Source organism: Anabrus simplex, chromosome 14 (genome assembly GCF_040414725.1).
Source record: "Anabrus simplex isolate iqAnaSimp1 chromosome 14, ASM4041472v1, whole genome shotgun sequence".
Taxonomy (NCBI): Eukaryota; Metazoa; Arthropoda; class Insecta; order Orthoptera; family Tettigoniidae; genus Anabrus; species Anabrus simplex.
Window position 1 is genome coordinate 20,825,799 of NC_090278.1, and position 27,451 is coordinate 20,853,249.

Consider the following 27,451-nt stretch of genomic DNA (forward strand, 5'->3'; position numbering starts at 1 on the left):
ACGGGTGGTTCGAGGTCCACTCAGCCTACATGATTACAATTGAGGAGCTATCTGATGGTGAGATGGCGGCCCCGGTCAAGAAAGCCAAGGATAACGGTCAAGAGGATTCGTTGTGCTGACCGCACGACACCTCATAATCTGCAGGCCTCCGGGCTGAGCAGCAGTCGCTTGGTAGGTCAAGGCCCTTTGGGGCTGTTACGCCATTTTTTCAGCCTCCTGACACTTCGAGTGAGGATAGGATTTTTCGAATGTTTTAAACGTTTCCGGTTTAAGTGGTCCTGAAAATCCGGATACGCCTTTAGAATGTTTGTCGGGAATACTACGAAAGTTACTGCATAATTTACACTTCGCAATTCCTTCTTCATAGCACAGCCACGGTAGTCATTCAAGCTACAATTCTCTGCATTGTGTATCATTCTCATACTTATCTGAATCAGTAATATTCAGCTTGCTTAACAATGAAACCAAACCTTCAAAATCAGTGTAGGATCTGTTATTTTTTTTTGCAATATGATAAGATGCCATGAACAAAGCATTCATATGCTGTGACATATTAGCATTCATTTTCTTTACGCACTTCGCTCAAAGTGCTGAAATTATTTCCGTTTGCCTGAAAATTGAAATGTCGACGTATTTCTTATGTTTGACCTGTATTGTCTTGAACACCATAAATATCATGCAGGTCATTGTCGTCCTGAACTCTACAATCGGCACTTCCATCACGTGTTTTCTTACTTTCACTCCCTTCTGTATCACTTTGTGTTACATTTACGGGCCCTACTTACGAAGAAATCTGAAAGAGTACACTGTTTGTTACTCGCATCAGTCAATTTGTGCGGTTTTGTTCGTTTCAGTTTGCCGATTTTCTCAAGTATAGCATAGAAACGTGAAATACACCAGCGTTAAATGGCTTCCGAGTTCGCGGGCTTCGATGTCTGATGCTACGTTGCCAATTTTCCATAAACGCACAGGAATAAAAACAACCGTATTTATAAAGTGCAAACCGTTCAATACCAAGATGCTGTATTTAAATTAGAAGTATAAATATTGTTCGGTGAAAATACAAGAACAGATAAACACATCATTCCGTATGTTCTAAATGCAAAGAATGAATTCCACGGGAATTTACAGTATCAGTATCGATCAGCACTGTTTTGACGGCAATAGTTGAGGAACGGCTAGTCACGGGAAGGATGGCGGTAATGTAGTGTTTGTGGAATTATTTCACGTAGTAGTTCTCTGCACTTCTCCACAACTCTGGTCTGATCTTTGTACTCGGCTACCGATGGCTGATCATCTGTAATAGAACTGGATGTGTCACGATATGTCCATATGAAAGGATACTTGTTTGACGGGTTACAACGATATCTCCCATGACCGCTAGGCAGCTCCCGCGCAGAACTGAAACGTCCAGTTCCAAGGTACGAAGAGCAATTACAGAATTCAAAACGCCGCCAAAAGCACAGAAAATGTTTATGCACATATTTGAATATATGAGCTACAGAAAAAACGTGAAATACCACACGACTTGTTACTTTGTAAAGTGATGGGAGAGTACATGTAAGGGAACTCCGGATTTCAAACAATAAATTTTCAAAACCGAATATGAAAATTCAGGCGCCAGGTAAAAATTTTCAGGCGCCATGGCGACTGGGCGCCCGGTATTTTTCGACCCCTGCCCTACTATGTTATAAGAAATTATTATTATTCATTAACCAGGTTTGACAGAGTTTCTTAAAGTGGAGGTGGTTTGACACGCTCCTAATTTCAGCAGGTAGGGAATTCCAAATTCGGCTGGCGGCGACTATAAATGATCTACTGTACCCAGTTGAGCATTGAATGGGAATGCTTAGTACTGCGCTGGATGATGATCTGGTAGGAATACTAGAAGGGGATGCTAGGTAATGGAATTGTGTGGCAAGGGATTCAGGTGTGTTAAGGTTCAGTATACGATGTCACAGGTAGGGAATTCCAAATTCGGCTGGCGGCGACTATAAATGATCTACTGTACCCAGTTGAGCATTGAATGGGAATACTTAGTACTGTGCTGGATGATGATCTGGTAGGAATACTAGAAGGGGATGCTAGGTAATGGAATTGTGTGGCAAGGGATTCAGGTGTGTTAAGGTTCAGTATACGATGTCACAGGGAAAGAGTGTGTAAATTTCGTCGCTCTCTTAAGTGTAGCCATGAAAGCCTACCAAATGCGGGAGAAATATGGCTAAACCTTGGTATATCTGAAATAAATCGAACGCATGCGTTATGTGCCTTTTGGAGCTTGATGGAAAGTGAGGTGTTCAGGTTACTGTATACTACGTCACAGTACTTTGGATAAGCAGTTTTCTTACATTTTGGGGGATTAAATCTCTGAGTTTTTTAAGGGAATGTAAGGAATAAAACACTCGTTGACATATATCTGTTACATGATCGTTCGAACTACGGTTTTTATCCATTATCATCCCTAAGTTTTTAACTGAGTCTTTGAATTGTAACCGAGAGCCTCTTAATGTTACCAAGTGGGTATGGACATCTGTAAGTCATGCGTGGGTTTTTTGGGTAGCTAAAAGAATACACTGCGATTTTTGGGCATTGATTTTTAGTGCATGGTCATCGGCCCACCTACATATTCTTCCTAGGTCGTAATTCATATTATTTATTGCAGTCGGTAAGTCACGAGGATGTGCATGTGTATATATCTGTATGTCGTCTGCGTACACATGATATTGACATTGTTTAATTACTTGTGTTAGTCCTGAAATGAAGATTGAAAATAGGAGTGGCGCTAGCACTGGCCCCTGTTGTATTCCAGTCTCTACATATTGGCATGAAGAGAAATTTTCACCTGTAGATACACACTGCCGGCGATCAGAGAGGTAGGAATACATCCAGTATAGTGTGCTTTGTGAGAAATTAAGAGCACGTACTTTTGCTATTAGTATGTCCGTGTCAATGCAGTCGAAGGCCTTACTAAGGTCTAAAAGAGTTAAAACAATAACTTCTCCCTTATCCATAGCTACTCGTATGTTGTTTCTAACTTTAAGCAGTGCAGTAGTTGTGCTATGATTGCTTCTCAAACCAGACTGGTATTTGTCAAGAGGCATTTTATTATTTAAATATGCAGTTATTTGTCTGTGAACTATTTTCTCCAAAATTTTGGACAGAAATTGCAAAATGCAAATGGATCGAAAGTCTTTGGGTTCCACGGGATTGGTGGTCTAGGGGAGTTGTCGAACAATTGCATATTTCCAAAGGGAAGGGAATATGCCAGTTATCAGTGAGGTATTAATGATGTGGGTTAGAGTTGGTAGGATTACGTCTAGAGTTTTTACCGTAACTGTGGAACAATCTCGTCACATCCTGTTGCAGTTGTCTTTATTGATCCTGCAATTTGTCTCACTTCTGCAGGAGTTACGAGGGAAAAATATAACTGTTCTCCTCCATTGTTAGTATTGCCATTGTGTAGAATTTTGTTAATCGTATGTTCTTTTGTTGTCCCGTCAATGTTAATGGGTCTTGTAGTAAAGTATTGGTTTAAATCATCCAGTGATAGTTTAATGTCAGCAGTATGTATTTTATTTCCACCTATGCCCATTTTTTTTAACGGTTTTCCAGATTGTTGTTGTGTTTCGGGGTAGCAAAATGTTCTGTGAGTGTCTTATTTTAGCATTCCTTACGGCCCATGTGGTCCTGTTACGAAGGGTATTGTACAGGTCAAAGGAATGATTTTCATTGGGGTAATCACATAAATATGATTGTAAATAAAGGGTACAGATCTTGCACATAGTTATGAGAGTATTTAGGGGTTGTAGTAAGGGTGTAAAGGAGAGAGCTTATTTGTCTGTGGTGAGACCCCAACTAGAGTATGGTTCTAGTGTATGGAGGGTACAGATCTCTGTACATGGTTATGAGAGTATTTAGGGGTTGTAGTAAGGATGTAAAGGAGAGAGCTTATTTGTCTCTGGTGAGACCCCAACTAGAGTATGGTTCCAGTGTATGGGACCCTTACCAGGATTATTTGATTCAGGAAGAGGAAAAATCCAGAGAAAAGCAGCTCGATTTGTTCTGAGCGATTTCCGACAAAAGAGTAGTGTTACAAAAATGTTGCAAAGTTTGGGCCAGGAAGACTTGGGAGAAAGGAGACGAGCTGCTCGACTAAGTGGTATGTTCCGAGCTGTCAATGGAGAGATGGTGTGGGAGGACATCAGTAGACGATTAAGTTTGGATGGTGTCTTTAAAAGTAGGGAAGATCACAATATATAGATAAAGTTAGAATTCAAGAGGACAAATTGGGGCAAATATTCATTTATAGGAAGGGAGTTAGGGATTGGAGTAACTTACCAAGGGAGATGTTCAATAAATTTCCAGTTTTTTTGCAATCATTTAAGAAAAGGCTAGGAAAACAACAGTAGGGAATCTGCCACCTGGGTGACTGCCCTGAACGCAGATCAGTAGTGATTGATTGATTGATTGATTTCCAGTATTTAGTCCTCATATTTTCCTCAGCAGTAGGCTGCCTCTCTTTCGTACCGTAACATTTTTCCAGATAATTATTGGTGTGTAAAAAGATCTTCCTTGGGGGCGAGTGACAGTGAGTTTGCATGGGTTCGAATTCCATGATCGGCAACCCTGCACGTGGTTACCATGGTTTCCCTATTTTCTCATTATTTAACCTTAATTAATGTCCCTATCTTCATAATCCTTGCTCTTCAATCAATCAATCAATTAGTCAATCAATCAATCAAACAATCAAGCACTACTGTTCAGCATTTAGGCCAGTCGCCCAGATGGCAGATTCCCTATCTGTTGTTTTTCCTAGCCTTAAATGATTACAAAGAAATTAACTGTATTAAAAGACATGTAAAACTGGAGGATTTTGGCTATGATCGTAGCATCAGTCATAGAAAACTCAAAGTCCTATAGGTTTGATCATGATATCAACAGTCATCTAAAATTTTTGGTCTTTTCTGTATGATCATAATATTGATAGTCGTGTAACATTACAAGCTTGTTGCTTAGTCTGTTGACAACCTAAGTAGCAATGACAGCAGTACGGTAATATATATTTCTGTCCTGTGTTCCAGTGTAAGGTTTTTGGAAGTAATCAGCACCCCAGTACCTTCTAACTACTTCAGATGCAGTGTGAAATGGATCAGGAAGTAGAGATCAAAGAGGAACCAGCTTGGCTTAAAGAAACAACAAATGCATCACTTGTAAGTCTCATTACAGATAAGTTTATAGAGATAGTAGGTGAATAAGTTTGGCAGGAGCAAAATTTACTGTGAGCTTACCCATTATTAACAGCAGCAGTCTCCATTTGCTAGATGGACATCTAGGCATGGTAGGTCTCTCTCTGTTTTTTTGTGTGAGAAAACACCACAGTGTGCTAACCAAGGCTGCCAACACTTAGGAATTATAAATAACAGTATTGATGTACATCTATGGATTTAGCTAGTGACAAAATCATTGTTCATGAGACAAGGACAGGGATTCTGGTGGTGTAAGCCCCCAGATTAGGGCTACTGTGTGATCAATTTATCTGTAGCATTGAGTATTCTGTGTTTTATAGTGGCAGAAGCTGTATTAATGTTGTGGGCTTGACAGCGAATGAGCCTTGGTTAAGTCCAGCTTGCGACAAAGTTTGGATAGGCAGTGTCTCAAGGTCAAAGCTTCAGGGGATTCCATGTGTTAAATGACTGTGTGTTGTTAACTGATTACCTCTGTTGGTTACTGAAATGGATGTCTGGAGGGTGTGTAGTTATGAATTTATTCTGCATGGTTTCATAATGGAATCATTGTGGGATTGACATCATTTCTCATCATATGTCAGCCAATTGCAGTGCTAGTAGTTGCTGAAGTGATGCAAAATGGTGGGTGCTAGATTGAATTAGGTTATGGCCAGTATTTCCCTGGCTCTCATGGTGAACATATTTTTCTTCAAAAATAAATTCCAGGTAAGATTTGCATCATTTAAACATCTTTACGATGTTACTAATGTTGAGTGAGCACATAGTAAAATTCTGCCTTGACAGTTTACTGTGAGTATAGCTCATCTAAAGAAAACAACCTGATGAAGGCGGAGATGCAGTGGAATATTTTCGAGAAGGAGCAAGATATTTTCATGACCTATCCTTGCCCTGTCTGTTGCTACTCTAATCACAGTCCATTGCAATCTTCTGAGTTTGTGGCTTTCTGTTCAATGGCTCTTCTTCTGATAGCTCAGAAAGTAAAATGGTGACATATTAATTTCATGTTGGTGAGTGTGATTCGGGTTCGGTCTAGAGGTATTTGATGAAGCTGAATTATCCCAGCACATGTCTGTAGTTATACTGGCATGAAAGTGAACTCCTGAACATCAATCTGGCAACTCAGAGTCTTTGAAAACCTGGAAAGTTGGAAGAGAGATGTTCAGTGAATCACTGTGACTTGACATTAAGAATTTGTGGCAAACACTGTGAACTGCTGATTTATAGATGATATATTGCTCAGAAGTTTCTTAATGCTAAAATTCAGCAATTAATGTACACTGTTCTGAGAATAAATGTCTGCTTGTTGAATAATAAGTTACAGGCACTTGAGTAGAGAATGGTGTCTAAATATATCCAAGATGTGAGGATACGTCTGTACTCCACCTTTGATATTTTTTATGTTCTGTGTCAACTTCATCCTAACATTTGAGTGCACTCCTGATCAAGAACTCTAGGTTTGGTATTTCTTATAATGCTACTGCATCACACTTGTACAAATATCAAAATTATGTTAAACATTAGTGTGCCAATATCGGGAACTGTTTGTAAGTTTGATAAAGTTGGAATTGGATTAGTCTGCACTTTTCACCATCAGTATCAAAATTACTTTGGTTGCTCTGATTATAAAAGATGATCGTTGGCCCATTGTACTTTTTTAATGCTTTCCAATACTACCGCACCCCCATTAGAACCACATGTTAATAATTATTACTCCTATCTTTACTAGTGTAAAAGAAGATAAATCACAAATCTTTAATCAGTGTTTTTGAGACTGGATACAGCAGTCTGCTAAACAGAATGTCGGGGCCGATGACCTTCGATGATAGGCCCCTTAAAACAAAAGGCATCATCATCATAAACAGAATGTCAATACAGCTGTGATTACTCTGGGTTATCCTCACATCCACAATCTGCTGGAAGATATGCATGTAAAGGAAAGAGCAGATTTGCCTATATGGGAGATAAAATAGCTCAAAATTTTAATATAATTTCTCTCAAAATAAGTATTTTGCTCAGATGTTGAATTCATTTAGAAAGGAAAAAAGAGTGATTAGCTCATTTTATTCCTCAAGTACAGATCAGAGTCTATGTTACATAGAGAACCATGTCTAAGGACTCTAGAATGCATGATTTCTGAGAATATTTTCTTTAATATGCCCCTTCTTAGTGGGCTCAGACCCTTTCAAGGACTTAAGACACATTAAAAATGAACTTTTCTGTCCTCTTTGTCATTATTTCCCTCTCCGTTTTGTGCATCTTTTTTCATCCTTTCCATAGCTTGGTTACTGTTCTCTTTCTTCTATACTGAATGCATTAAGTTGGTATATCCTAGCATTTTATACTTTAATACACATTTATTAGTAAGTGAACTTATATTAGAACATATGCTTTTGATTACAGTCCCTCCCCCACCGCTTTAGTGCCGATGAGGTTTTATGAATCCTAGTGAGAAATTTAAAAGTGTCGTAGTAGATTATGAAAGAGCTTCTGAAGCTGTGGATGTACACTCCAACACTCCTGACCCTCCACTGATGTTGTTCTTATCCCCACAGTTCTGCACAGGAAACTACATAACATCTTTGTAGTGCTACAACATTTCATTTGTAGTTGTTTGAGTTTGGACTACAAACTATATGCTGAGAATAAAAAACAATTTAGAACATGTTTTACACTTGGAAGTGGTTCAAACAACCTGTAAGATGATTAATATGATTAGACATATTTATTTATTTATTTATTTATTCATTCATTTATTTATTTATTTATTTATTTATTTATTTATTTAAAGCATGATCAAAGGAGGAATATCAGCTATTTACAAAATATACACACACTCAAGTTTGTAAAAATATTCACAATACTATGTCCGGATGGTTAATCCACTCAATGGCTTCTTGTGTTAGGTTGTGGAGGTTTTTCATTGAGCCTCTAAATGCTCTGAGGGGACATTCGAGCACTATATGATCTGTGTTTTGCTGTTCTTCCCTGCAGTCGCAATGAGGAGAGGACTTCCATCCCCACTTGTTCAGTATTGCTCTGCATCTTCCCTGGCCAGTCCTTATCCTATTCAGTATACACCACTGTCATACAGGTGAATGAAAGGTTGCAGGCTGTTCCCATGGAGATTTAATGAAGTAATGATGTGTCAGGCTTTTTTGGCTCTGCCAATGTTTGTTCCATGCATCTAGTACTTTCAAGCAATTTTCTTGCAGATTAATTGCTGTTCGCCACGATGGTTGTCTGGACTGTAATCGCTGTGGTAATAATACTGGACAATCTGAATGTATTGGTAACAGTGGGTTGTTTTCAATTTTCCTCCATGTGTTCGGCAATGACAGATCTTCTTTGGGGTGGGGGTGAAATGTTACTTAGAACCGATAGCCAGTGCATGTTAGTAGATCAAATACACCCTGTGATGAGGCGCATTGCTTGATTGAGGTGCGTGTCAATTATTTTAGTGTAAGCACTGTTTAACCATGTAGAAGAGCAGTATTCTGCAACTGAGTACGAAAGAGCCAGAGTTGTGGATCTAAGGACTGCTGCCTGGTCCCTGTTGACTTCTATAATGTTTTGTTCCGGGTTTTAATTTTAGCTGCTACATTTTTGAGATGCAGTTTGTATGTTAGTGATCTGTCCAGGGTCACCCCTACGTATTTTAGGTTACTGCAGTATTGGAGAATCTCATCTCTGAAACTGACTGTAGGACTGTAATTCGCATGTTTGTTTGGCAGATGGAAAGTTGAAAGAACAGTCTTTTGAGGATTCAGTTGAAGAGAATTGTGTTCGATGTATTCATCCAATATCTTCTGATCTAATGTTAATGTTGCTTCAGCTTCGGGGAAGCTTTTATCGTGGGCTATCAAGGCAATATCATAACCTTAAATAAATTTCTTAGACTTGGTAGAAGATTGTATGTGTACAAATTAAAAAGGAGTGGAGACAGCACAGATCCATGTGGGAGCCCATCATTTATTTTGTGCACCTTACTTGCAGAGTTTTCTGAAAACACTTGGAAAACATATTGCTCAGCATATTGCCCATTATAGTGGCTAGTTTCCAACAAGGTGTGACACTAATGAATTTGAGCAGCAGTTTGTCATGCTAAACCATATAATAAGCAGTTAGGTGTAAGAAGACACCCATGCTTATCAACTTCTTCTCAAAACCATTTTCGATTTGAGTTGCTACTGCTGCACCTGTTCCTCACATGCTCTTCCTGGTCTAAATCCAGCTAGTTCTATAGGGACAACCTTGTTGATGGCTTAGGAGATTCTATGGTGAATCAGTCTCTCTAGCAGCTTGAATATCAAACTAAGCAGTGCAATAGGGTGGTAATTTTCAACTTTTGAAGGGTCTTTGTTTGGCTTTAGTGTAGCAATGATCTTGGTTTTCTTGAATAGTGGTGGCAGATAACCTGCTTCTACAATGTTGGAAAAGAAGGTGTTCAACCATCTGACAGTAACTGGACCACAGTGTAACAGAAATTCGGGATAAATGCCACCAACACCTGCTGCCTTTCCAGGTTTCATGCACTTCATTGCTTCTATAGTCTCTTCTATTTGAAAGGGTCTACTGTTGCTCACGTCCGCAGAATTTACCTCGTCATTAATCTGCACGTGTTCCCTGGGTGGTGCTAAGTGAGGAACAATAAACTGCCTTAAACAACCTCTCTGTCAAAGATAAAGGAAGAAAAATACCCAAATAGGTCCTTCTCAGGACCCTCAAGTTTGTAAAATTGGACCATCACTATAAATTTACCAACTTAACGTAGAGGGTATAAGTAGAGCAAAATGTGAATATTTATCCAAAAGCTTGAATAATCATCAAATTAGACATATGAAAACAGTTCATATGATTTAGTGTTTATGTCTATGGCAACTTCCTTCCAAATTCTAAGCGAGATGGCCCCAATTCTGCCCCTGGTAGGATATCTTCTGATGTGGATAGAAAATGTTTCTCATTTTATATTTGGTTCTCAGTCTCACCCTTTCGCTGACATAAGGAGTGAGTTGTAGAGCCTTTGGTTTTAACAATCCTCTGCTGGTAGAAATCTTCCTTAACATTTGTGAAATTTTGAAAGTAACTGTAATACTGGCAGGTCATGAATTATCATGCCCACTTGTTGGTGACTTTAGTTGTAGATGTCTGTTATGTGCATAATTAATATATCTTATTTTCCACAGGAAAATAGTGAACATGTATCAGAAGTGATAGCTCTGAAACAAGAAGCCAAATCAGAGTTAACAGAGCCAGAGTCAACACAGGAAAACTCTCTTGAGGTAATGTATATGATTTGATATGCCATTGTCAGGTAATGAAAATAGTTAGAAAATGGCTCAAACGATAGCAGTGGTTGACCCTTCATTTTAATGCATACGACTGATAGTCCTACATGAGTTTGAGTGTTTACTTACCTAATTTCACTTTTCCTTGAAGTTGTTCCGCGATCTTGCATTCTGTACTGAGCAGCCGTTAGGATTGCTCCAAAGATCTATACGGTATATCATTTGGGAGCTGGTATCATTCCTTGTAATAGTTTTGACTTCGCAAATAGTTTGAAACACAGAGTTGCTATAAGATAGATTTTCTGTTACTGTTACTGGATATTTTATAGTTGCTTCCAAGTGAAACACCTGTGTAATCTTATTGATTATAAGCAAGTGTACCTGTGCAGCACTATGGAATTCTACATTGTATACATTGTATATGGATATTGAAGTAAATTACTGTACATGCAGTAAATAAGAGTTTTTTAAAATTGCATGTCACTTACCATTATCCAGAAACAGCAGGGTGAAGTTCCAGTATGTTGATTCCAATGTAAGGTGCGATCAACAGAGTTTTAATGATAAGGGCATGCTCACTTGCCTACTGCCATTCACTATCAAGTAGGTAGGTAAGCTTTCATTATAATGGGAGGCCCCATTACCTTCTACTCAGTCACAATCTATTTGGGGTGTTTTCGTTGCAATGGCAAGTGCCCTTTCCTACTTCCAGACACATTACATTTGAGGAGATTTTATTATAGTAGCAGTCACCTTACCTGCTGCCAGTTGAAACTGAGTTGTGCTGTCATCATTTAATGTCAGGCCCCCTTTTTAATGACAATTACACGGAGTTGGTGAGTTTCCATTATCATAGCAATGCCAGAATGCTTAATGCTAGTCACATTTTAGATATATAATTTCGGACACACTTGCCTACTCCGAAACACCATCGGTTACAGGAGTTTTGAACAGAATTGCTTACTCCCTTGACTTCTGCCAGTTAGATCGGGAAGAGAATTATTCATTACAATGATAGTTCCTCCTTACTGATGCCAGTTACACAGGAGTTGGAGAAGGATCCCATTCCTGTTGCCAGTCAGTGTCAATGTAGAGAGTAATGATGTCATTAGCAGATGCCCTTCTGCTGAGAGTCACTATTGATTTGTAAAATATTAATTATATTGGCAGGCACACCCTTTTTACATTGCTACAAATATACTTCAATGAATGTATATAGATTGATTGCATCTTTACAATATTACAAACCCTCATTTGCAGATTAACTGCTGCTTAAGAATACATCATATCGAGAAAGCGTTGTACCATAAGACACCTTATTTAGCGGTCTAAATGGCTGGTCTTAGGATATATGCTCCTGTCTCATCTATTTATGGGTAAAATTTGAGTTAGAAACGTTGAATAGGGTGAAATTTGGATAAGGTTTTTTCACAGTGCATTAAGTATGGTTACTAATGTGATTGCTACAACCATAGAATTTGGCTCACGTAATTGGATGGGCCAATGTTCGTGTTGAATTAGATGATTCTGTCTTTTGTATAAGTCATTCAGACTACAAACTGCTATATGTGCAGAGAGCAGAATATAGGTATATTCTACAAATTGAGACAAATGTAACATATAAGGAATAGAGATATAATAAGAGATCATAGGACCAAAATTGTTGATCACTCCAAATTGAATGGAGATTGTGCCATCCATTTTGTGATAGGACTTACTGTTTATCCATGAAATGCCTTGAAAGATATTCTGCACTGTCATTAAAATTGCCTCCATACTTTGATATTCTTCAGGGATAAAGAGTGAAAATTTTAAGATCTTGCAAATTCTCGGTCAGTTACAGGCTAACAACTTTTATTATAATTTGTATCCACCTTATTCAATACATAAAAACTGTTGTATAGATGAAATTACAACATATATTTGAATCAGAACTAGTTTCGAAGCCTCTCTGCGTCATCATCAGCTGATATAGGTTCTTGGAAAAATTGGCAATCACACAAGTTTATCTACGTCAAATTGAACACAATTTAAAACCATATTAACAACTTAAAACTGTGTTACGATTGTACTGTCTCAAAGTCCATATTTTCTACAAGTCCGAGACTTGCGAGTCTTAAACCATAAATTGATGAAAATATATGCAAACCGGTTTGCTTACTTATAAAATAACGTGAATTTGAAAGACCAACAACTTCAAAGTAAAATAGTCTTGAAGAAACATTAGCTTAATTTAACCCACTTCTTAAAACGTGACATAGAATCATAGTAAAATACTTCAATAAAATCTTCAGAGTCGCTTTAATAGAGCAATCCTAGTGAGGTGGGAATGAGTAATCGGTTCTTTATGATGTTAACAAGTACAACGTTCCCAGTTCAATGCGGACCTGTAATAATAGGAATGTAATAAACTATCACTTAACTGAAGAGGTAATATATAAAATTACTTCTTATAATGTAAACGATTTTACGTGACTCACCTCAAAAGATCGCTGTCCATGCAGAGCACAATGAAGCGTAGCGAGCAGTGTTGTGATAGTAATCAAGTTTCCAAGTTTGGTCGGGACCGAAGGGGGAGATAGGGGAAAGTGGGAGGAGCAACTGAGGAACGGCGACTTGTTGGAGCTCCGGAGGGCGTGGTCGTAAAAAGCAACTAGAAAAGCTATTACGCATAATATGAAACACCGTCCTATTGAGCGGGATATGTACATTTAAAAAAACTCAATATGGAAATCAAATAGAATATTTGATTTTTCAGAAATTTCATTTTAATTAAGGTTTGGATTAAAATACTGTTCCAGGTGTATATAGCAACCCTCCGTAACATCCAGCAAACTTCCTTTTCCTATGTTCTCCAAGATCTCAATGTCCTATTCTATAGATGTGAATTTATGCTTTAGATCATGTACATGCTTGCCTACCGCGGAAAACCTGTTATAATTTACGGCATTAGTATGTTCCGTGTATCTAATTTTAAAACTTCATCCTGTTTGACCTAGATATGTGCACCCACAGTCGTTACATTTAAATCTATACACACCCGATTTGGAATATGGGTTTGATCTATTAACTGAGGCTGAATTGTGCAATACAACTGTATTATTATCAGTACAAAACGAAACCTTGACATTGTGTTTCTTGAAAATATTAGTAAACTTATATATATCATTATTATAAGTAAATACTGCGAACGCCTTTTGATTAGGTTTGTCTTTGGGCAGAGTGGTTTGTAAACGGTACCTCAACTTGTTGATGATACGTTCAATAAAGCATTCACTAATACCATTAACCTTAGCCATTGAACGGATTATACTGAGTTCTTTATTCAAATTAGCTTTTGTCGTGGGAATCCTAAAGGCCCGTTCTACTAAACTATTGTCTGTAGAGTTTTTTTTTTACTCTGTGGGTGTTCTGAGTCTTGTCTAATAGTGACTGCCATTTGTGTAGGCTTTCTAAACATACTATAAGCAAAAGAAGAATCCGATCTGTTGATTTTTAAGTCAAGAAAATTAATTGATTCATTACTTTCTGACTCCAAAGTAAATTTAATCTGTAGGTCAATGTTATTAAGTACAGCTAGAGTAGACGTTGCGTCCCCAACACGTTCATCTAAAATTACTAATGTATCGTCCACAAATCTAGACCAAAACAGAATGTTGTCAAATTCTCTGTCTTTCTCCATCATGTATGTCTCCAAAGAAAGACCCAACGCAAACTCTACAATGCCAATTAAAACAAACATTAAAGAATACATCCTTCCTCTTTGCCGAACAGGAGAAGCCAAAACTAGTAAATATGAACCCGGTTGTTCCAACAGCAAGAGCACTCCCCAAGATCCACAAGGCTGGGGTTCCCATTTGGCGCATAATATATTACAGACCCAGTCCTCTATACAAATTGGCTAAGTTCATTCAGAAATTCCTTAAACAACACTATAGATTTACGGCAAACAAATCCATGAAGAACTCAATGGAATTGGTTAATAAATTGAGCAATTTTAAATTACAAGCTCACCATACCTTACATTAATTTGATATCATCAACATATTTCCGAGTATTAGAACCAATAAGTTGCTTCCTATTGTTTTCAAGAATCTAAGATCCTACAGTCAGCTAAGTGAACTTGAAATACATTACTTGTAAATAATAACTACTTCGTCTTTGACAAGGTCATTTATAATCAGGATGGATTGGCAATGGGATCTTCGGCCTCGGGAATCTTGGGGAAGATTTACCTGGATTCTTTGGAGACATACATGATGGAGAACAACAGAGAATTTGCCAACATTCTGTTTTGGTCTAGATTTGAGGACGGTACATTAGTAATTTTAGACGAACGTGTTAGGGACGCAACGTCTACTCTAGCTGTACGTTAAAAATTAAATAATTGAAGTTCAACCTATTCAATACATAAAAGAAAGAAATGTAGTAATTACATTCTTATTTAATAGTAAATATAAATGGGACCGGTTTCGTCCCTAGTCCAGGTCATCGTCAGCCATAAAAACATGTAGAAATTGTGAGTCACTGAAAAGAAAATAGTACGTAATATTAAGAATGGTAGTATGGCACACGCAATGATAGGCGAAATCACACAATGTTTATGAATATTGGAGAACGGTCAAATGGGTCAGTTTCACACTCTGTCAGGCACAAAGTCACAACACTATTAAATAATATATGAAGATCATAAATAACTTGAAGTCGCAGACGAATAGATTTGTAGAAACAAACCGCCAGTTCCCGGTGATCAGCGCGGCACATTCAAGGTCATGCGCTGCGGTCACGAACGCCAAAGTAGAGTGGAGAATGTCTTGAAGGTCCAGTATTTGTCTCAGTTGCGGGAAGTTAAGTACGTATATAAAAATATACCATGCAAATCAGTATAATTGAATGAGTACTTGTGCTCCTGCTAAGTTCTTGGAAAACAGTTGACTTGGAAAAACAATTGTAAAGAGAAAAAAATGTAGTAAAAAGCGCAATATCGGAAAACAAATGAAAACTTATATGCACAGTGCGCTATTTTGAATTGAAAAAATTTGTAGGTCATGATTGAAGTAGTCGAAGTTGGCGCAAGACAGGAGTTAAAATTTGAAAGACGAGAACCGAAATGAAGGTAGATGGTTTTTTTTTTTTTTTTTTTTTTAGAGAAGGTAGAATAAATTAACAGAGGAAGAGTGATATTGAAATAAGAGAAAGAATAAAAGAGATTGAAGTTAGATGGTATTGAGGAAGGATAAGATAGGGAAATGTAGGAGGGGTAGTTTAGGGTGGGTTAGGAGGGTGGGTTATTGGAGGTAGAAAATGTGGGTGGGAACTTTGTAGGGCATAGAAAATAGAATTGGGGTTTTGGAATTTGGAATTTTTGAGAAGAAGAATTAGGAAGTCAAAAAGGATATTGGGTTTTTCAGAAATGTCGTTTAAATTGAAATTAGGGTTGAAGTACTGGTCAAGGTGGATAAAGCAATTTTCAGTAATGTTTAAGAGGGGGCCTTTGTTAATGATTTTAAGTATATTCATGTCATTGTCAATACTGGTGAAACTATGCTTGGAGTCTTGTATGTGCTGTCCTATGGCAGAGAATCTGTTGTATTTAATGGCGTTGACATGTTCAGAGTACCTGATATTGAAGTTGCGGCCAGTTTGTCCGACGTAGGAGGAATTGCAGTTGTTGCATTTGAATCTGTATACACCAGATTTAGAAAAAGCATTAGACTTATTTAGAGATTTAGAGTTGTGTAAGATATCAAGATTTCTATTGTTAGTTCTAAAAGAAATTTTCATGTTATGTTTTTTAAAAATATTAGTTATTTTATAAGCATCCTGAGTGAAAGTGAAGGTGGAAAAAGCAGTTGGTTTTATTGTGTCTTTAGATATTACGTACTATTTTCTTTTAAGTGACTCACAATTTCTACATGTTTTTACGGCTGACGATGACCTGGACTAGGGTCGAAACCGGTCCCATTTATATTTACTATTAAATAAGAATGTAATTACTACATTTCTTTCTTTTATGTATTGAATAGGTTGAACTTCAATTATTTAATTTTTAACGCTAATACTTTCAATACGGAACAATGAAATTTTTATCTTTAAATACTCTAGCTGTACTTAATAACATTGACCCACAGATTCAATTTACTTTGGAGTGAGAAAGTAATGAATCAATTAATTTTCTTGACTTAAAAATCAACAAATCAGATTCTTCTTTTGCTTATAGTATTTTTAGAAAGCCTACACAAACGGCAGTCACTATTAGACAAGACTCAGAATACCCACCAAGTCAAAAAAACACTACACACAATAGTTTAGTAGAACAGGCTTTTAGGATCCCCATGACAAAAGCTAATTTGAATAAAGAACTCAGTATAATCCGTTCAATGGCTAAGGTGAAGTGAGTGCTTTATTGAACATATCATCAACAAGTTGAGGTACCATTTACAAACCACCTTGCCCGAAGACAAACCTAATGAAAAGGCATTCGCAATATTTACTTATAATAAGGATATATATAAGTTTACTAATATTTTCAAGAAACACAATGTCAAGGTTTCGTTTTGTACTGATAATAATACAGTTGTATTGCACAATTCAGCCTCAGTTAATAGATCAAACCCATATTCCAAATCGGGTGTGTATAGATTTAAATGTAACGACTGTGGGTGCACATATCTAGGTCAAACAGGACAAAGTTTTAAAATTAGATACACGGAACATACTAATGCCGTGAAATATAACAGGATATCTGCGGTAGGCCAGCATGTACATGAGCTAAAGCATAAATTCACATCTATAGAACAGGACATTGAGATCTTGGAGAACATAGGAAAAGGAAGTTTGCTGGATGTTACGGAAGGTTGCTATATACACCTGGAACAGTATTTTAATCCAAACCTTAATTTAAATGAAGTTTGTGAAAAATCAAATATTGTATTTGATTTCTTTATTGAGTGTTTTTAAATGGACATATCCTGGTCAATAGGACGGTGTTTCATATTATGCATAATAGCTTTTCTAGTTGCTTTTTACGACCACGCCCTCCGGAGCTCCAACAAGTCGCCGTTCCTCAGTTGCTCCACCCACTTTCCCTTATTTCCCCCATTGGTCCCGACCAACTTTGGACACTTGATTACTATCACAACACTGCTCGCTACGCTTCATTGTATTTCGCATGGACAGCGATCTTTTGAGGTGAGTCACGTAAAAACGTTTACGTTATAAGACGTAATTTTATATATTGCCTCTTCAGTTAAGTGATATTTTATTACATTCCTATTATTACAGGTCCGCATTGAACTGGGAACGTTGTACTTGTTAACATCTTAGAGAACCGATTACTCATTTCCACCTCACTAGGATTGCTCCATTAAAGCGACTCTGAAGATTTTATTGAAGTATTTTACTACGATTCTACGCTACGTTTTAAGAAGTGTGATAAATACAGCTAATGTTTCTTCAAGACTATTTTATTTTTAAGTGATTGTTCTTTCAAATTGAAGTTATTTTATAAGTGAGCAAACCAGTTTGCATATATTTTCATCAATTTATGGTTTAAGACTCGCAAGTCTCGGACTTGTAGAAAATATGGACTTTGAGACAGTACAATCGTAACACAGTTTTAAGTTGTTAATATGGTTTTAAATTGTGTTCAATTTGACGTAGATAAACTTATGTGATTGCTAATTTTTCCAAGAACCTGTATCAGCTGATGATGGCACAGAGGGGCGTCAAAACTAGTTCTGATTGAAATAAATGTTGTAATTTCATCTAAACAACAGTTTTTATGTATTGAATAAGCTGGATCCAAATTATAATAAAAGTTGTCATCTTGGTTCAATACGGACAAACAATGAAATTTATTAATTTAACAATTACATGCTAAAACATATAATTTTGCGTAATTTCAATTTTCTAGCTCACTAGCTGATTATCATGCAATCTTGATTTTGGTTGAGTGGGTAAAGTTTAGGAGTTTCAAAAACTATACATAGCTAAAAAATTTGCAGATAGTCATTATTACACGTGAAATGGATAACTGTACAAAAATGTTTCCAAAATAATCAATATACAGTCACACTGTCATTATAATTTTATTTATACAGATAAGGGATCTACTCTAGGTACACTCGAAATCTTTAGTATCTCGTATATTCATTTCAGGTGAGAGCTGCCTCTGTGGATCAGTGGTAGAGTGTCGGCCTACGGATCCCAAGATAGCGGGTTCAATCCCGGCAGAGGTAGTCGGATTTTTGAAGGGCGGAGGAAAGTCCATTCGACACTCCATGTCGTACGATTTTGGCATGTAAAAGATCTCTGGTGACATGCTTGGTGTTTACCCGACAAAATTAATTAAATCTCAGCCATAGACGCCCAAGAGAGTTTCGGTTTACTTGGTCTGCCATCTAGTAGGCCTAGAGTAAAACGGGATGTCGAAATGGACGAGCAGACAGCCAGATTGCATCAAATTGAAATGTCTGCACACGGTAGCTGAGGCCATGCGATTATTATTATTATTATTATTATTATTATTATTATTATTATTTTAGGCGAGAAATCATTACAGCCCTCAGAACCACCCTGTACTGCTTATACACTCTCTCTCATTGGTCACATCCATTAGATGCGTTAAGATATGCACACATCTGAAGAGTGAGTGGAAGTGGAGAAAAGTACGAGGATATGTATCATGAATGAAACACATGCGGAGGGGAAGTTACTTGTTTTCTCGCCTGCCCACACATCCCACCGGCTCGACAATGAAGGGAGAGGGGATGAAGGGAGGAACCACACGGCTCCTTCAAGGCAACAGACATAATCAGTGCATCAGCTCATTGAGGGCCAATTATCCAGTTTCTTTGAAATTCTTGTGTGCGAAGTCTGGCTGAAATCTTAGCAGTCTCGTCTATGACTTCATAATAATAATAATAATAATAATCGTATGGCCTCAGCTACCGTTTGCAGACATTTCGATTTGACGCCATCTGGCTGTCTGCTCGTCAATTTTGATGTTCCGGTTTACTCTGTCTGCCATCTAGCGGGCATAGAGTAAACCGGATCTCTCTTGGGCGTCTATGGCTGAGATTTAATTCATTTTGTCGGGTAAATACCAAATGTATCACCAGAGATCTTTTACATGCCGACATCGTACGACATGGAGTGTCGAATGGACTTTTTTCCGCCCTTCAAAAATCCGACTACCTCTGCTGGGTTTGAACCCGCTATCTTGGGATCCGGAGGCCGACACTCTACCACGGACCCACAGAGGCAGCTATGACTTCATTATCAAATGGCATCCACTGTAAGAAAGAATTACCTGATTTTAGTCAATATAGGCCCTGTTAAATACTACTACTACTACTACTACTACTACTACTACTACTACTACTAACAATAATAATCATCATAATATTAATTGTTATCTTCAAAAACTAGAGTAAAAAAATAACCTGGCATTTAATAAATATTATTATCAGTGACGCAAGGTCATTTTTGAAAAACCGTTCCCATTAAGTTATTATCAACGCTGATCAAACAATTAAATGCCATGTACTGGGGTGGGATTACATTGTGCACACTTCGTCGCAATTAAATTACACTTAATTGTTTTCCTTGATTAGGAAAAGCTAGTATAGCCAGAATGTTTAACCATAGAAACATCTTAATCAGTTCCTGAAAAAAAAATGGAGTTGGGAGTGACCTCTAAGTGCGCAACGTCGTAAGCCACACCTTCTGGAAGACGAGCACATTTGGCATTGTCTTGGTTACTTCTCCTTCATCCTCAGGCTAGGCTAAAATATTCGCCCAAAATTTGAAGGTTTTGGAAGTTTTCCATTGGTTACCATCTAAAACGTTTAATTTTGCCTAATTTCAGGTTCCTAGTGCATATGGCTGGTTGTGCTGCAATCTTGATTTTGGGTGAGGGAGGAAACTTAGGACTTTAAGAAACTAAAGCTACAAATTATGCAGTTGGTCATTATTACCGCAAAAACAGATAGGCAAAATAGTTAATGCACAGATAGATGGTCGTTACAGTTTTATTTAAATAGATAGATAAGAAATCTGCTCCACATACAACACCTTTTGGACTATGTCTGCGGGACTTAGCCTGCAAAACCGACCATTCATAATATCTCCCTTATTAATCCTTTTGTCGAAAAAATGCCCATGCAAGAAAGTTTTAGAAATGGAACTCCATCAAGTATGGTCGATTTTCAGTCAGATTGGTCTTGTATATATTGTGGGAGAGTAGAATCACCATTTTGGTTCACTATAAAACCTCTGTCCATTTGGGGAATTTAAAATGTTATTGACCTTAAGATGTACCTTTGGACAGGTGGGTGCTACATATGAAGTTTGGTTGAAATGTCTTTAGTAGTTTTCAGGTTATAAGAAATACTCTTTACATGCACTTGATGGGACTTTCACCAAAAAATGGTCCATTAATGATATATCCCTTATTAATCCTCCTATCGAAATGATGCTCATGAGAAAAGAAGGTTTAGAAATTGATTTCCATTATGGTAGGTGGATTTCCAATTAGTTCGGTTGAGTATGTTTTGAAGCAGTTCAAAATCATGGTTTCAGTTTTGTACAATGCCCCAGTCATTTCAAGGGCACCCAAGGGCAGGTGGATTCTAAAAATGAAGTTTGGTGGAAATGTATCCAGCAGTTTTCAGGTTATAGAGAAACAAGCAGGCATTCAGACACCAAAGCTAAAAAATATGCAGATGGTCATTATTGCACCTGAAACGGTTAACTGTAGAGAATTTTCGCCAAGAAGGTCAATGTACAGACACACGGTCATTACGATTTTATTTACATAGACTGATTTCTATATAATACAATTATTTGTAGATACAAGTTGCAGGCGTAATGCTTGCTTTCTGTGAGCGTTTACTTATGTACTACACATAGTGTAGCCATCTCGTGGCAAGTGAGAAACATTCTTAATCTTCCTAAGGTGGTCTGTTGTGTTACTAGTATATTGCGACTTATAATATTACTTAAACTTGCAATGAATAAATAAGCCCATCAAGACTGATCTTGCCTTTCTGTTTCATACTTCATAAGGGATAGTTTTTTTGAATAGGCCTTGTATGTTTACTGTTACTCACCTGAACATTTGTTACATGAATGAATCCATCACTATCAGGATATATATTTGATCACTGCCATCGTCCACTGTATATCATGTGTGTCGTCTTCATTCAGAGAGACTATGTTGCTGTGGGGTATTTAATTGCCCATTTATTGAGATATTCATTTGACCATCTCCTCCTTGAGTTCTGGCTTAGCTGTTGAATATATATTGCCAACTGGGTGATGGGAGGGGAAGGTTAATCATGATCAGGGAGTGTAGTAATAGGCTCTGCTATAAGGAAATGAAATGTAGTTAGGTAAGGAATGTCAAAAGGGTCATCTTTTAACTTTGGTGCGAATATGTGAGTATGTGTTGTACGAGTGGTCCATTCTTTGCTGGTGAAGCAATAAGAATCCATCACTCTTCTGGGGTGATATACCAGACTCCTGACAGCTGCTGTCCGTCAGTCCCATGCTTGCAATTGCAGTGAAAAGTTGGTTTTTCTGAGGGTTGTCTAGCAGAGAGGCCTTGATTTATTTAGCTGCTCCGAATAAGTTCATGCTGTTATCACTGTAAATGTTCATGAGTTGACCTCTATCTTACTATATATAAAATGTATGTATGTATGTGTGTAAATGACACATCTCCTCCTAAACCACAGGAGTAATGTCAATCAAATTTTGAACACTTCTTATTTGCTATCTGGAGATGAGCACTGTGGAGTTAAGCCATCTCTAGCCCCCTTCAGAGTGGGGGGTTAGGGAATGAAAAGAATTGAAAATATTGTCGAATGCGTAGTTTTTGGGGTCGTCGAGGTGAATAGTGACACTGCAAATTTCTTAAAATCCAAGTTCAGCCCCTTTTGTGGTGGGGGCCGAGGGGGGAGTGAGATATAAAAATAATCAAAAATGGTATTGAATCCATAGTTTTTGGGGTTGCTGAAATGAATAGTAACACTACGGATATTTTTAAGTGAAAGTTCAGCCATCTTTGATGTGGGGGCGAGGGGGAGTGTGATATAAAAATAATGGATGATAGTTACTAATCCATAATTTTGGAGGTCGCTGAGATGAATTGTGAAATTCTGGAAAATGTTAATGTCCAATTTCAGCCCCCTCTTGGGAAGGGGGCGAGGAGGGATTGAGGTACCAAAGAAATCGAAAATAGTGTCGATTCGATAGTTTTGGGGGTCATTGAGATGAATAGTAACACTATGGATTTTTTCTTAATGTCCAATTTCTGCCCCTTTTTGTGTGGGAGGCGTGGGGCGATTGAGATATAATAGTGATAAAAAATAGTGTCAAATTCACAGTTTTCGGAGTCTCTGAGATGAATAGTAACACTCCGGATCTTTTTAAGGTCCAAGTTCAGGTCTCATTTGGGTGGGGAGAGCAAGGAGGGAGTGAGATATAAAAATAAAAAGTAGCAGAAAGTAGTGTGGAATCCATAGGTTTTGGGGTCGCTGAGAAGAACAGTGCCACTCCGGAGTTTTTTGAGTCCAAGTTCATCCTGATTTTCGGTGGGGGTCAGGGGGGAGTGAGATATAGAAGTTCAGGCCCCTTTGGCATATGGTGAGATAAAGAGTGAAAGAATAAAATGAGCCGAATATTGGAGATTATGGATGTATGTGTGTATTTTCCAGCATAGCTGTCAACTAAATTTGGTATAAATATTTCTTACTATCTGTGAAAAATCTTGGAGCAAGACACCTCTAGGTCCTCCAAGGGAGGAGGTGAAATATAAATAGAGCTAAAACCGACCGATATTAATATCGAATACATAGTTTTGAGGACTACTGGACTGATTTAAACCAAACTTGCTACACATGTGATTTATTATAAGACGACTAACCACGTGGGGTTAAGACACCACTGGGAACCTTATTGGTTGGGAGTGAGGTGTGAGAAAGAAGAGTAATTGAAAATAGTGTTGAATCCATAGTTTTTGGGCTCGCTGAGATGATAGTGACACTCTGGATGTTTTAAAGTCCATGCTCAACCCCCTTTGCCATCATGGATGAGTAAACGTGAAAAATCACCGAGATAATGAACGTATGTGTGTATGTTCCAGCATAGCTCTCTACCAGTGCATAGCTCCCAGAGTCACTGAAATGAATTTTGACCCTCTGGATACTGTTTAAGATAAAGTCCAGTCCCAATCGGCAGAGGGGGTGAGAACGAGCGAAGAAAAGGAAACGTCTAAAGTGACCGAGTTTACGGATGTATGTGTATATATTCTAGCATACCTCTCAACCAAACATGGTACCTATATGAATTACTGGGACCTGGAAGAAATTGCTAGAGCGGTACGATTCAGCTAGCACCGCTAGTGGCAGAGTTGAATTATAAAAGTGTACTTAAATAGAGGTGAAATATTAAGATAATAAACGACGACAAGTATTAATATGCAGTCCATAGTTTTCGGGGTCCTTGGGGTGAAGAATGATAGTGCGGATGTCTTTGGAGTCCATGTTAGGCCATAATTGACATGAGGATCAGAAGGGGCGAGAAGGAAAATATCCAAACTTATGGAAATTACGCATGTATGTATGATTCCTCCAGCATAGCCTCCATACAGTGTTGGTACACACATGACTTACTATCTGAAATAAATACTGTTGGAGGAAAACACCCCTAGCACTCCTGGGGAATTGGGGGGTTAAAATATAAAAACATACCTGCCAACATTCCTTATTTAGGCGGGAACTCCTGTTTTTCGATAGTTTTCCTTCCTGCGGATTATTCTATTATTTCTCCCGATGTTTGAACTTCAAACATTCAAATCCCGCCGTTTCAGCTTTGTACGCCAATGACCGGAAGTCCTTCACTCCTTTCCCTCTTTCAAATGAAATATCGACGTTCATTAATGTTACGGAGGTTTCCGTGGATCACAGAGAGGTGAAAGAAGGTGCTGGTTTGAGTGGGTCTATCTACGATAGTCAAAGATTAATTTAAAACTTTAAAATAAAGGTTCTATTTCTTTTCATATATTACATTTGAAAAAACAAGATTTCAGATACAGTGGTAGTTTTGTACAAAACAGAAAACAGAAAACATTGAACAGGGTAGTTACAAATTTCGAGCTTCCAGATCTCTATATACAAGGTCCCTACATCACTACACTTGCGTTTAGACAGATAGACAAGGAGAGGATTATCCCAATTTCTTTTACAGAAATTGAAATCACAATTTTCAATAGTACTTTTCTCCAAAGGTACAAGTTATAGCCTTCCAAAGGAACCATTCAGTATCACACAGATATATATTTTACATTTCAAGAAAAGAGCCTCAATTCTCTACAGTTCTACCAAGGAGACTACGCTCCCAAACACTTACAGCCTACTCTCGGCAACCATTAACTTTTACACTTGTGATTAGAGCATCTAGCTCAATACATTTTACACTTTCTGGCCTATTTAGCACAACCTACATTTAACAAGAGTGTAGCAGTTGTATTTTAAGAAATAATACCGGTGTATCGAGTACCCATTCTACCGGGCCTTTGTGAAAAAGTACAGGTTAAATTACTGGCCCAGAAAGCAAAATGTATGGAGGCGGACACTTGCGCTCCTTGAAAACAAAGATTAAAATGCTACTTGGGCTTGTGGCTCGACGTTGCAGAGGCTAATCCCAAACTACTGAGGTGAGTAGATGGAAAAGTGTAGTTGCAATTTACAAATGAAAACGGTTACAAAATCGTAGTCACCTCAAGATTAATTAATAGGGAATTCAAGAGGGTAACGCACTCTCTATCCCCGTTTTTCAGTTTAAGTACTCTTGGCTTACTTGAACTTTTGAGAGGAATAATGTTTACATTTTAGGAAATTGACTGTTACATAGTTAAAGATTTGAACCTTCCTCTCGAGTCAGCTTGCAGAGGTAACTACTGAGGTAGAAAAATGGTGGCCATTGCCTTAGCTGATTTTCTGCCTGCCGAAGAATGAGGCCTCCGCTTCCTCACTTAAGACACACACTCCGTTACACGATGATCAATAAGACAAGTTAGTTCGAAAAGGCGTCAGCTTTTATACCCGAGATGAAGGTTTGAGAAGGCTCTGGACTAAAACCAGACACACACTCTCATGTTACTGGATAAACAAAAAGTTACAAGAAGCCTATGTTTGGCAGAAAAATAAATACACAAAATTCTTGATTGGCTAGACTCCAAGTCTGGCGGGATGAGTAAGAAATGTTGACTACCTAGAAGTATCAAAAACAAGGAAAGTCAATTAAGTTCAGAAAACATATGAACACAAAATTTCTTTATATTCCTAGTTATTCCACTTTACACCAGAGTGCATGACATCAGATCTTAAGTAGAGACGTCTATGGAGAAAAGTCCCAACTTCATGAAATAGGTGTTGTAAACCTTGTGTGTTAGATAGCGTTCTTGAAGGCGCTACATTTAAATGCACGGGGTTGATATGTACCTCCCGGTCCAGACCTCCCTCCCCAAAGGTCCTTTCCTGGGGTGACACTAGAAATTTGCAAAAAAAAAAAAAGTTTTATGTTGGAATTTCACACGTGGAAAATTTCTTGCTGAAATTAATAAGAGATAAATATTTTGAAAATCAGTCTTGAAGTCTTCCAGAAGTAGTCTAAGTCCATGATGCCTAGTTCAACTTTGACGGCAAGAGTGGTCGCCGCTGCCGATACCTGGGTGAGGTATCCCGGGCCCCCCAAGTACCCTCAGATACACCTCTTTCGCGAGCATGAGAGGGTTAGTCATGGTGATGGTCGCCATAGACCAGATATAGTAATGCTGCTCCAAGATGGGTAGGCGGTTGAGTTCCCGCACCTCAGCCCTTGCCGGAAGGATGGAGGTCCGGTGCGCCTTTCTGAAGGAGACTGGACCAGTGTGGAGTGGGCCCTTACCCCACTCCGGCATCGCTCGCCGGATGTTGAGACACGGCTGCTGGTGGCTGAGAGGGCAGTGAAGCAGTAATTTACTCGGTGACAGACATTGTTTGCTGGAGATTAAGGGTCTTTATTTCTTTACATTGAAGGTAATGATGAGGCGGGTGGTGTAGAGGATGAGTGTGTGTTTAATTTCATGGTTTCGGAGACGGGGGCTAGGTAATGGCCACCAGGGCATGGACAACAGGTAATGTTATGAGAGGGAAGATTGTACAAGATGATTCCCTTATGATCAGGGCAGAAGGCCTCTGTATTTCAAATACTCTTTATCTAATTACTTTTAATATACTAGACTGTTCCTAAAAGAAAAATAACCTTCGCTGACTGCCAAGATTTAGTTGCTTATGTTATTGAACAAGGAAATTATACTAGTTTCACCTGAGAGAAGTGAACTCTAAATATCCTCTTCATGGCTGGGTTGCTGACCTATAAAGTGACTGGGGCTGAGAAATCCAAAATAGTACATGGCCTATGAAATCTGGGGGCAAGCTTGCCCGCAGGTACAAAATATTTAACAATAACCTGATCTCCATCTTTTGAATTGGTCGGCCCCCGTCCACGATCATATCCTTCTCTATCCTTCTCATGAGAAGCTTTAAGGTTGCTCCTAGCCTTCTTCCATAGGTCTCTAATATTATCGGGATCTATTGTCTCTGCAAATATTTCATTAAGTACCAAAGATTAGAGAGCGGCGTTTTGGGAATAAACTTAAACATAAGAATTGCTGGAGTGAACTTGTGGGACCCATGAACAGCCGAATTTAAGGCATAAAATAAGTAATGCAACGAAATATCCTACCTGGAATGATCTTCATGATGAAAAACAATCAACGCCGATCGAATTTTACGATTGACCCGCTCAGCCAGAGATGGTTGAGGGTAATAAGTAGAGGTTGTTTTATGTGAAATAGACAGGTCGAAACAG

At 38.2% G+C, this 27,451-nt stretch overlaps 1 long non-coding RNA gene across 1 annotated transcript in view; it reads left to right on the forward strand.

Moving 5' to 3' along the window:
* Positions 1 to 10,449: 10,449 nt before the first annotated feature.
* Positions 10,450 to 27,451, forward strand: part of LOC136885503 (uncharacterized) — a 57,669-nt gene continuing 40,667 nt past the window's right edge. The window contains exon 1 of the long non-coding RNA XR_011018996.1: positions 10,450 to 10,525. This is a non-coding gene — a long non-coding RNA (uncharacterized lncRNA). The remainder of the gene's footprint in view (positions 10,526 to 27,451) is intronic.